The sequence below is a fragment of the Mesoplodon densirostris genome, chromosome 1, assembly GCF_025265405.1.
Source record: "Mesoplodon densirostris isolate mMesDen1 chromosome 1, mMesDen1 primary haplotype, whole genome shotgun sequence".
Classification (NCBI taxonomy): Eukaryota; Metazoa; Chordata; class Mammalia; order Artiodactyla; family Ziphiidae; genus Mesoplodon; species Mesoplodon densirostris.
The window spans coordinates 27,765,885-27,778,288 of NC_082661.1; the positions used below are offsets into that span (position 1 = coordinate 27,765,885).

The 12,404-nt window shown below is 52.2% G+C and overlaps 1 protein-coding gene across 14 annotated transcripts in view; it reads right to left on the reverse strand.

The window, feature by feature from the left end:
- The window catches only part of GBF1 (golgi brefeldin A resistant guanine nucleotide exchange factor 1), a 125,646-nt gene extending 124,168 nt beyond the window's left edge, over window positions 1–1,478 (reverse strand). For 6 of the 14 annotated variants that reach the window (XM_060100356.1, XM_060100344.1, XM_060100334.1 and 3 more), the window contains exon 1: window positions 1,200–1,477. The gene's annotated coding sequence lies outside the window, so the exon portion shown is untranslated. Of the gene's footprint in view, window positions 1–1,199 lie in introns of all 14 variants that reach the window. The other 8 variants (XM_060100413.1, XM_060100394.1, XM_060100376.1 and 5 more) reach the window with 2 other exon arrangements.
- Window positions 1,479–12,404: the final 10,926 nt, after the last annotated feature.

Here is a 12,404-nt window from a genome sequence, read left to right on the forward strand (position 1 = left end):
TGGTGCACATACATTGCTACTGCTTTTAAGAAACGCATAAACTGAGCAGAGTAATCCCCAAATGGACCTTTCCATTTGCGTCCTCCACAGGGCTCAGAGGAGTGCCTTGTGTACCTAATTTAAAGGCATACAAATTTCTATGTCGTGTATTAAAAGACACTGTACCTACACTCCTCCTCATTTTTAAAGGCATTCTTTACCCTTGAGGGACTTTTATAGCTTTACAATACAGCAGTTTATCAAAGATCATCACAGTGCCATAAACTATACTCTTTGGGGTTCTGTTCCATCATTCACTCTGCAGCCCTGACCCTACCACTTTTTATTTGACTGAACACCTCTCATGACTCTTCTTACCCACTAAAAATAACAGGCCAAAGTACTAACTTCACAGGTATTCAAATCCCTCTCTGCTCTCGGCCAAATATGTCATAACAGAGTGGCTTCCTTGTGACTGAACTTCATCTCCTTAGGCCAATGAAGACCTGGGGAGGAAATGCCAACCAAGAACATACACCAGAAGAGAATATTACACAATATAAAAGACTGTGTAAAAGAAAAAACAGGCTCAGAAGATAAATCCAGTGTTTACATACAGTCCCAGACTGGCAGGTGAGCAGTCCCATAAAAGGAAAGCCTTCTCTTAGCCCAGGTCCCCAGGAGGCTGGCCTCAGTCCTTCCACACCTTTTCTCACTACCTGGTCTAGGTTGCATTAGTTCATCATCATTAATGAAGCAGTTCAGCTGAATTAATGAGGCAGTCACACAGAAGTGGGCGCTGCACAAAATCTGGAGAGACTCTCATATCTAAGGTCTAAAAATCAACCCTGAAAAGTAGATACAATACTCTTCAGATTTGCTTTCAGCTTCTGAGGACTGGAGTCTTTAGGATGCAAAAAGCTCCAGAAGAGAGGAACTGACAGCTAGGTTAAGCCTGGAAACACAGGGAGGATTCCGGTACCCGCAAGGGTTGAAAAGCCAGAGTTGAAATCGTCCCTCCGGCGGCAGGGGCCTGACCTTTGCCCCCTACACCTCTCCCAGTTCCCTCCCACAGCAATCTCTCCCTCGTCTCGTTCCTGCCCCTGCATCCTTAACCCACCCCGGCTCATTCAGTTTAAGGGCCCTCCTCCTCTTATTCCCTCTCGCGATGTCAGGGCGGCCTTCACGACACTGGAACTCTAAGAAGAGACTTCGCTGACCTGTCAGCGGATCCAAAATGGCGGGGCCTAGTCCCAGGAACGGCAGCCGCTGCTCATGTCCAGCCCGGGCCCCGAAGGCGTCTCCGAGCGGCTCTCCCGGCTCTGGTGGCAGATGGGAGCAGGGAAGGAGCCCGTTTCTGGGAGTTGAGGCCGAAGTCAAGGCCCGCAGAGTCGGTCAGGAAGAGTCGGCCGGAACGGGCGGTGGAGCCGGGTACCTTCCCTGTCAGCTCACTGACGTGGTAACTAGCCTCAGTCTAGCCCGCTGCCTGGTCACTGCGCGAGCCCTGCCGCGCACAGCCAATCATAGGTTTGCATCGTGAAAAGTGGCATTCCAGCAATCCAATCGAAGAAAGGAAATTGGCTTCGGGAGGCGGGTAGTGCCTAAAGAGGCGAGATTACAAGAGAAAGAAAAGGGTAGGCAGGGAATAACCAACGGATATGAGGACTCTCTGAGTGACAGTACTGAGAAGCCAATAAAAAAGAAGAAAGTGCGCTGGGCAGTGGAGAGGTGGAGTTAGGTAGAGTTCGGTTGCAGTGCACGACTTGGCAGTGGCTGCTGGGCATTATGGGGAAGAAAGCTACGACTTGCAGGAAAGGGGGCGGAGTCCTTTCTAAGAGCCTGAGTGGACGACCCTAGTACCCCTACGCGCAAGCCCGCCGCCACTCCCTATTAAAGTCACCTGGGCCAATACTGTGACCCTTGAGGGATCATTGCCTTTCTAGGCAGTTCTGAGCTCCTTCCAGGATGGAGGGAGCAATCTATTCCAACCTCCCTTCCCCCACCTTCGCGTCTGCTTGCCCTGTTTGGCTTCTCATAAATGAGTCTGTCCCATCCCAACTTTGTTTCTATGTCTTGTGCCCCATTCCTATCATCCTGAAATAGAGACAATGGGAGGTGACAGGAAGCTTGGATATCTAATCCAGGTCCTTTCATTTTACAGAGCAGGAAATTGAATCCCAGGATGGAAAGATGGCCCCCACGTTTGTATAGCTAGTTAATGACAGAGCAGAGAAACAAACCTAGGTGTCCTCACCCCCAGTCCAGCTCTCTTTTTCACTGCCCATCGATACCTCTTTTGCTTTAGTTTATCAGATTGTGACTCCCAGCTCTGACCCTCATCCTAAGCCTTGGACACTCTTTACCTACCTAGAAAAAAACTAATCACACAGGTTAGTAGTCCACATCACCAATGACAGGAAACTGAAGGCTTTCCTGAAGCCTTAGAAATGCTGAGAGGCCTGAGGGCAAGACACCCACCGCAGTCTTCACTCTTCTGCCCCCAGCTGCCTCTCCCCTGGCAAGAGATGATAGAGGTTGCTAGGATATTTAGAATTACCTAGAAGTGAGAGTGTGTAGAAAGAGGACAGAAGGATGAGTTTTCTCCTTGCAGACTGAATGGTGGAATTCCCAGCCCATCTGCTGGAATAAATCCCAGTGTCCCTGCAGACCTGAAAAGACTGCTAGGAGACAATGAAAAAAGATACCAACTCTCTCCCCATTCCCTCCCATTTATGGATGACTCAAGTCCAGGGAAGCTCCATTCCTAACCCCATAGGACTGTGGTCTCAAAACCAGACATCCAAAGACCATCCTTGTGCTAGAATGCTCTAATACCAATAAACCATCAGGCCTGACATCAGAATTGAAGAACTCCTTGACAGCTTCCTGTACCTACATGTTGGGCTCCTGATCTCTGGGTCCAGCTGAGGATCTTGCCTTTTTCACCCAACGAGAGTCAGGGGCAAAGGATACAACCACCATAGCATGTCTTTCCAGCCCACCTCTGAGCCATTTTCCACCTTCACTTGAAAACTGGGATTTGGTCTCCTGGGCTTATCTCAGATTGAGAGGTCCTGCATAACCAACTGAAAAATCTTCTAAGTGGGACAAAACTCCCTACTACCCTATCTTCACTCCTACATACCTCCAGAAGTCAATCAACCTAAAAGTATGAATGGAATTGTGTGTTAGAGATAAGGAGGAGAGAGACGACAATGTCCCAGCCCCTTCTAACCTCCATCATCTTAGACAAAACATCTCCCTCTCAGATTTTAGTACTGAGTGTCTACATCATGCCTAGGAATAGAAAGATGAGGAAAACATGGTCCTTGCCCTCCCAAATCTTAGCATCATAGGGGACAACACATAAGCTGATCTCTTCCATATCATGGGTGGGGTAATAGAGGCACACACAGCAGGGCTGGGGGAGCAAGAGACTACACATCTGGCTAACGTGGGAATTCAGGAAAGGCTTCCCAGAGAGAATGAGGCCTGAGTGGAGCTTAGGGGGATGAGTAGGAGTTGACAAAATGAAGACCGGTTAGAAATATGTTACTGTCAGAGGTGTGCAGAAAACCACTAGGAGACTGGAGATTAAGCCAGGGTCAGGTCCTGAAAGTCTGCTGTGCCACGCGAGGGAGCTTAGCCTTTATCCTGAGGGCAAACAGGAGCCACTGAAGGGTTTTAAGCAGAGACATGACTGGTCAGATTCACCTTAGGAGTATATTACATAATAGGGCTTAGGGCCCTCAGGGACACCCTAGAAACCCAGCCTGACTCTACATGTTGCTTGGGACATCTGTCCTATCCCTTGCAACTCCCTAACCTGCAAGCACCAAGGCCACACCTTGCCCACAGAACTGAACTTGGTATCACCAAGGAGCAGGTAACCCTGGTAAGGCTGGGAGAACGTAGCTTGTGTGAGACAAGAGTGCAGACTGACAGGGAACTTGCCCAGGCCTCTGAGGAGTGCCCAGCCCAAGCCCTGAGAACCAGCTAGAACCTCTTTTAATTTTGCGGGGGAAGGGGGAGTAAGGGAGTCATAGTTAAGTTACTTGTCCAAGGTCACTCAGTGATGTTGCAGCTGGTGGCAGGGTTAGAATGCTGTTTTCGTTTGTCGCACTCCAAACTCTGCTTTCTCCACGAAGCTACCTTCCTTGGGGGAGAGGAAAAAAGGGCTGGGGTGGGGGTGGGGATGGGGGGGTGGAGGGCGCAGCCGAGAAAAGGAAGAGAGAAAAATGCAAGGAAAAAAGGAAAAAGAGGATCAGAAAGCGAAATTAGTCTTTCGAAGTGGCAAGGGATGGAGGAGTGAGACAAACAGCAGGAGCAGAGTGGTGGCGGAGAAAATAAAAGAGGAAAGAAAGGCGAGACGTGGGAGGATTGGAGCAGACAAAAGGGCAGAGAGACAGACAGCGACAAGTGGAGAAAAGCGCCGAAACTTGAGCGGCAACGAAGTCTGAGCGCTGAAACCCCACGGCCTCTCCCGGCCCGTACGCCCTCCCACCTGGTCCTATCCCCCAGCACCGTTCCAATTCGCTCAGGGTGGCGGCCTGGTCCCACCTCGCCGCCAACCGGCCCCGGCTCCGCGGGGATACCCGGTCCACTCTACGCTCGCCCGCTCGGTTCGGCCAAAATGCTCTTCAGCAGAGCCGTATCAGCCACGTGGGGAGGGGCGTGGTCCAGTTGCTGAGGAGCGCCTCCGATTGGCTAGGGGGCGGGGTTCCTGGCGGCGCGCCGGCCGGACCACCCCCCTGAAGGCGGGGCCAGAAAATTCACAGCTGGAAAGGGTGGAGCCCCGGTAGCGCAGCTGGAAGGGGGCGGGGCCCGACGCGCGAGGCTTGCAGCGGCGGGCTGGGGGCGCCCTGGGCTGCCATAAAGTGAATGGGCGCCAGCGGGGGGTGGCAGTCCGCGGCGAGGCTTACTCTCTCCCAGCGAGTCCGGGAGCGCCGGAGCGGAGCGGCGGCCCGGGCGCAGGGGGGCGGCCCCCACCCCGGCCGGGTGCCCGGCCTCTGGCCCCTGCTTGCCCTCCAGACTGCGGCCGCCGCCGCCGCTGCCGGGAGTCTGCCTGCTGCGGGACTCACTGTGAGTGCTTGACCATGCGGGGGACAGGGGCTCACGGGGCCGAGGGGCCATGACCGGACTTCGGGATCCCTAAAACGGGACCTAGGGCTGCTGAACTGGAGAAAGGTGCCTGGGGAACGGGTCGAGACAGGGAGGGCGGACTGCAGACCTGGGGCCAGGACTTAGAAAAAGGGAAACTTAGCGCCAGGACTCGGGGGACAGAGAAGGGGAAGACTCGAGGGATCCGAAGAGAAGTCGGAGACATGAGGTCAGGACAGGGGCTCCGCGAAGCAGGGAGTAGAGTCGGGAAACCATTACCAGAAAGCGCCCTGGAATCCGGGGGCGCGGGGCCGACAGCCAGGGAGCCAAAGGGGTTGGCGAGGCCCTGGCCAGTGGGGGCAGCTGGCGGCGGGCGCCCAGCAAGGCGGCAGTTGGCACTGCCCAACACCCCTCGGCTGGGTCTCAGACTCCAGGGACCGGGAGCAGGGGTGCCTTAGTCGCACAAGCTTCTCTTCCCAGCTGCTTTGCAGTTGGGATAGGAACCGTGTTGTGAGAACACGACAGCGACCGGGTCAGATGGCCGCTGTGTGGGCTGCAAGGCCGAGGTTGGGTAGTCCGAGTGACCAGGCGGCGGGTCTGGTGTGTCTGCTTGGGGTGTCAGGACCCCGATGGGTCCCTACCTGGGGCAGCCACGGAATTGGACGGAATGTCCGCGGCGCGCGGGGCTCAGGGCTGACAGAATGTCCGGCGCAGCGAGGTTGGTCTCTCCGGAGCAGGCGCTGTGTCGGGCAGTGGTGGACAGAATGTCCCTGGCCGAGTGGCATGTCCATTTACCCCGCAGCGCCTGCCCAGCTGCTGCGTGTACGGTGGTGTTTGCTGTGGTGGGTTGCCTAGAATCGCAGCTCACACTTTTCAAACTTGTCTCTGCTCCTAGGGGCTGTGGGACATGGAGCAGGGAGTGAGAGTAAAGGCTGAAGCCTGGCCTTGGGTTGGAGTGGCCCGGGAGACATTCCCTCTCTAACCCAGACTAGATGCGATCTGAGCATCACCCCGGACTTCCAGAATCCAAATTTGTGGAGGGAGAGCCAATGGTGGGACTGCTAGTGGGAACCAAGACCAGGAAAGGAAGGAATGAACCACAAAGGGTAATGGGAGGGCAAAGAAGACCCTAGCACAAGCCCCTGACAGCTTCAGTTCCCTCACAAACTCAGAGTCAACCCCTAATTCCAATACAGCTGACCAGGTACCCCACCCCAGACTCTGCCTGGGTGTCAGCAGGCTAAAGTCTCCTTTCCCACAGTGGGCAGGAGCCCAGGCCCAAAGAGAAAACTGAAGCCTTTTAGCAAAGCAAACCCTGTGGTCTTGTTTCCCTTTTTGCTTCCTCAGTCCCACCAATCCCCACACCACTCTGGCGGCTGAGAGGAGGTAGGAAGGAGACACAGAATCCAGACACTGGGATCCAACATGGGACTTTATTGCCCTCCATCTCTGGTTGGGAAGGATGTCTCAGCCCTACCCAACTACCCTGTTTGCTTTTTCTACAGCTGGGATAGGGCCCTGATTTCTTTGGACCCGTACAATGACCGCCCATCCTGACTCCAACTCTTTAACCAGAGCCCAGTTAAGCTGAAGGGAACAGAGTAGAGAGAACTCTCCCAGTCTATGTAAGTAAGCAAAACAGCCCATTTGGCGACTGAGTTTCATGGGGACAAGTGCAGGGTAATATGTTTAGCAATGACTAATCTAAACAAGTGGGTTTCAACCTTTCTCACCCTCCAACCATGAATGATATATAATACGTCCTCCCCACACTCCCACCTCCACTCCTTACTTTTAAATTCACTTATCATCAGCTAGAACATTGTTTTCCAAACTCTTCTGTCCCTCTCCCCTTTTTGATAAATATAGAGTCATATCCCAGTTACCCCCATCACATTCTGATACCCTTTTCAAGGGGCTTGTGCTCCCATTACCTTTGAAAACCACTGAAATTATGGGTGAAATTAAAGGCTGAGTCAGGAAAGGAATAGGGAAGGCATTACCTGAAAACCATAGCCCTAAGTTCTACTTTTGCCAAAAAGGCCAAAAAGCAATGGCATTATAAGAAAGATGACTAGAAACAAAAGGCAGACCTCCTGCCCCTGCATAAAGCCATTTAGCTGAGTGCATGCCTGGTCACTGGCTCTTAGGGAGAATGTCATGGACCTAGAGAAGGGTCAGAGAATGGTGGCAGAAGGGGGAGCCAGGGGCTGCTGGAGAGAGCAAACTTGAAGGTTTAGGCCTCTGGAAAGGGAGATAGGATGGAAATTCACAAAATAAGGAAAGGCCTAGATAAGCAGATTTGTTTGCTCCCCAAATCCTGAAACCAGAGACGAGGGGGCCTCTTAGAACTGGAATGATGCAAGCACATGATGAATAGAAAAATGTTCCTTGGCACACTGTGGGCAGCAAACTTCCAGAGCTCTTTTCCAGAGAGGTGGTAGAGGCAGGAAGTAGAAAAGGAATCCTTAAGGGCTTGGAAGGATCAATGCATGTCAGAGCTACAAATGGTTGCTGGAGTGAAGGGGGCGAGGAGTGGAAAGAGCTCAGTCCCTGGTCTTAGGAGAACTGGATTAGAATCTCTTCAATCTGTGTAACCGTGGACAAATTCGTCTTCTTAGAGGTGAAATAGGGATGGTCATTCCTGCCATTCAAAGTGGTTTTAAGAGTTAAATGAAATCATATATTTGAAAGCCCTTTGCAAATGGAGAAGCACCACAGAAATAAGAAACATTATTGCTATTATTATGCCCAAGCTGTAGGTCCCCTGTAAGCACAGAATCTTCGTTTGGAAGGGTGGTGTCTCAAGCCTTAGATCAGCCTGCTAGCATCCGTGATCCAGTCATGGGAAGATTCTCAATGACAGATGAGACACCCTATCCTAGGCTTCAGATGCCAGCCACTATCCCTCCCCAAGAAGAGTTCTAGGGAGCTCCCCAAATGCTTAGCTCCTCTACCAGACCAAATATCCTGATCTGATCCCTGCCTGCCTCCTGCTCAAGGATGTGAATATGGACCCAGAACCCAGGTCCAGGAAGGGAGGGCAGAGGAGGCAAGCTGGAGCTGAGTTGGGGATGAGCACAAGAGAAAGACACCACCCAAATCTTTTCTTCTCCATTTACTCTAAATGATGCTTCCTAGAGTGTGAGGGAGGGAGATGGCAGCTAATCTGAAGGGTCCACTAGGTCCTGAGCTTTGGGACTATCTAGAGTGTCTAGTCCCTAGTCACTGACAGGGACCCATGATAAGAGTGATAGGGAAAGAAAAGAAAAGGCAGTGGGGTGAGAAAGCTGCTTTCAGAGCTCTCTCCACTCCTCTTGCTTCCCTGGGGCCTTCTTTTCACCTCTCATAGTTTCCCCTTTCTTATCTCTCCCTTGCCCAATCCATTCTGCTCACCACAGCCAAATAAAGATCCCAAAGACACTGCTTTGATGTCACTCCCTCGCCTACAAGCCTCCAGTGACTCCCACTGCTGGGAGCAATGCTTCTCAGTGGGGGGTGAGGTGGGAGAGGGCAGTATAGGAGTGGGAGTGGCATGACTCTGCAGGCTAAGCCAACCCCATCTTCCTGGTGTGGTGATGTCACTTGAAGATGTCTCTTGGAGATTTGGAGAGAAAACATTATTTTTTATATTAAAACAAACATAAGTATGGAATGGAACGCAAAATTTGCTTTGATTTTTAATATAAGGCTGAAGATCTCAAAGAAATTTCATACTGGCGGCCACTGTTTCAGGTTGTGCCCCTAGTGTCCTGTACTATCTTCTCTCTTACTTAGTCTTAGGGTTGTTTTGGTGGAAAAGCTGGAGTTGCTCTAGCCTACACTGTATCAAGCCTGGACCCCCACCTCTTGCCCCTCATTGGACACCCTCTCAGTCTGACCATTCTTCTCTGATGATCTCCCATTGCCCACACTGAGACCCTGGCCAAGCTAGGCTCCCTGCTACCCTCTGAACCTACTGCTCTGTTATTTAGAAGCCTCTGCCCCCTTCTCTGCCTCCCTAATTTCCAGATCAGCCAGGTGCTACATTCTCTGAGCCCCAAAACTTGATACCACCTTACATGCGCTACCGTCTTTCTGATCTTCCACGATCTGAGAATCAGGCCCATGCAGACCACCATTCCATCCTGTGCTCTGTTTGCCCCCCTAGACTGTAGGCTCCTAGAAGTTAGGGTCTGTGCCTTACCATTCCTGGGTATCTGTCTTAGCACCTAATGCTTGTTGAAGGAAAGAAGAAGGGAAGGAGGGAAAGGGTGTGGAGGCCCATTTCTCTGATCCCTGATTTACCCCTTGATAAATTAAGTGCATCAAATCATTGTTGCCTCTACCTGAGTCTTAGGTTTTCCTCTTGGGGCTGTGAGCCTTGTCTACAGCTGTCTTCATTTGCCCTCATTTGCTCACTGCAGCTCAGACAGACAGTGTGGGTGCTCGGCATCCCTAATGAGCATGAGGCTGTGTGCACTTAAGGGCCTCACTTTAGTTTTAGGTTTATAGGATGGCTCCGTCCTAGTTTAGGGCCCTGGTTTACACCTGTTTGCCAACTTGCTGCTTGCTGAGCTGAGCCACAGCATCACAACTCCATCCCCTCTTATCTTCTTTTTCATTCAGCCCATGCAAGAAAAGGTTTTCTCCCATTTCAGTTCCAGGGTGTGCCTCCTGCCTTGGGTATTATTATTGCAACTACTTGGGGGCTCTTTGGCTGTGAACCTGGTCTACCCCTTTGGCTTCAGGACAAAAGTGGGTGCACATGGCAGTTGCCTTCTTGTCATGAGTTGTGTCCCTTGGAAACCATGGCCTCCCCACTATGGCCTCGCTGGTCTGTGACAGTCTCTGATCTCCTCCTTAATTATCTTGGATATTTTGTTCTTGCTGCAGTCCATGACAGCTTCCTGTAATTCCATGCTGTACTTCAGAGTCAGAGGTCACCTGCAGGCCCTCTATTCTCCCTAGGGCTGGGATTGCCACCCTGACACCAGTGGGGCCTGGGCCATGCACCCCCTGCAGGGTGTGTCGGAAAGGCTGGGGTGGGGCAGGAGGCCCCCCCAAGAGCTGGACTCAGCACCACTGTTAGCTCTTGACTCTCTTTGGCCCTTCCTGGTATTTCCTACCAGCATCAACCAAACCTGTGGCTTCCAGACCTACTGCCTGTCCCTGTCCACTGAGTGAGGCGAAGTCCCTGGCCGCAGTCCCAACTCCCCAGCTTCCCGACCTCCAGCAGTTTGGGGTAGCTTAATCCTCAGCCAGCCTGTCTCCAGCTCAGACAACAGCTTGGCGCCCCCAGCCTCTGCCTGACTAGCCCACCGGACACGAGTCTGCTAGAGGCCTCTGCTCCCACCCGCTCTCTCTGTTGCCTGCCTGGTATTAGTGTTCCTGCTTTTTCAGCTCCACAGGCAGGGCCCTTCTCAGCCACACCCCCTCTTTCTGCTATGACTAACCCAGCCAAGAGCCTGAAGCCTTTATTCTTTCCTCTACCACCAGTCACTGGTGCCCAAAATGGCTCCCAGCTTGGGCTACTCTGCCCATTTGGCTGTTTCCTTATTGACTGGACCCTCCTTTATGTTTAGAACAGAGTGCTCACAACACACACTTGCATCCCTCTCTAAAATGCAGCATGCTTCCCTTTATTCAGAGCAACTTTTCACTGGGAGACACAGGATCTAGGGAGGTGAACCACTCAAGCAATGGCAGAGACAAGAATGAGATCTAATTTACCACTCTATCCTGAGTGCCTTACTCAACGCCCAGCTCACAGAAGGTGCCAAACAAACATCATTTCAATGAATGAGGGGGAAAACAACAACATGAACAACAGCAACTTGGATAGAGTTTGACCCCTACCCATTTCTAAAAATAATTTTATTTATTTATGGCTGTGTTGGGTCTTTGTTGCAGTGCGCGGGCTTCTCATTGCAGTGGCTTGTCTTGTTGTGGAGCACGGGCTCGAGGCGCACAGGCTTCAGTAGTTGTGGCACGTGGCCTCAGTAGTTGTGGAGCACGGGCTTAGTTGCTCCCCGGCACATGGGATCTTCCCAGATCAGGGCTCGAATCTGTGTCCCCTGCATTGTCAGGTGGATTCTTAGCCACTGCGCCACCAGGGAAGCCCCATACCCATTTTTAAATGTTATGTTTTATTGTAACCTTGTAACAATACTGAAGGTAGATAGGGAAGGGGTTATAATCTCACTTTTACAGATGAAAAAATATGCCTAGATAGGTAATTTGCCAAGGACACACAGCTAGTAAGTTGGGAAGCCAGGACGTGAACCCAGATCTTTTGACTCCAATCCTAGTTTCTTTGGGGTATACCAGATTACTTTCCCAGGAGGGGCCTCATCAGTTTCTGCCCCCCACCGCTACCCCATCCTCTTTTTCCAGCATCCTCATACCTTCTCCCCACTCAGCCAAACAGGCTCTCTCCAGCAGCCACTGAGTGTAGACCACTCCCTCCCGTGGCTCCTTTGGCTTCCTCCTCCCCCACAGAGTCCTTAGTTCCTGGGACTGAGAGCTGAGGTTCAAAGGGGCCAGGAAGGGGAAGGGGGAGGATAATGGCTAGCTCCAAAACAGCCGAGGCAGCTGTCCCTGTCACAGAGAGAGGAGACTGTGTGACGGTGTGTCTGTCTGCCTGAATGTGGGAGCGCGTGTGGGAGAGTGTGTGTTTGTAGGCCTCTAGCTCCAAGTCCTAGTGCTTATTTTGTCTGAGTGGGGGCCCGTGTGTGTCTGCATGTGTGTCTGTCTGTCTCTGAGAACACACAGCCTGAACTCTGCTTTCTCAGCCTCGTCTTTTATTCTGGCCCTTATCTCTCCTCACCCTGCCTCCCTCTGCTGAAATAAAGGGTGAAACCAAGACACAGGTATGGAATGCTGGGGGAACGGGAGTTTGGAAAATGGGAAGTCTGGAGGCAAAGCAGACTGGAAGGATGAACGGCAATGGTGGGACTCAGCTTTCCCTACAGGGAAACCCAACTGTCCCTCTTTTCCCAGGTCTGCCTTGCTCCTGTGGGCATCTGGAGAGGTCAGGGGCATGGTTTGCAATTTTGAGGGCATCTTAGGTATGAAGAGACTTCAGAGCACCCCTTTTCCCAGCTCTCAGTTCTAAGCCTCCCCAGCTACTTGGGAAGAGCTACTAGTCAAGGCTGCTCCAGGTCCCTCCCAATGGCCTCTCCCTTCTATTGGAGCATCATTGGGCCAGCCCTAAGCCTCTCGCTCCAGTCCTCAGATCTGGAAGGGGAGGGAAGCAGTGCAGCCCCACCCCTGGCCTGACTTCTCTTCTTCCTTCCCGGGGTTCCATTCAGCCCTGCTTCTCCAACCCTAGGAGAGGGTCCAAG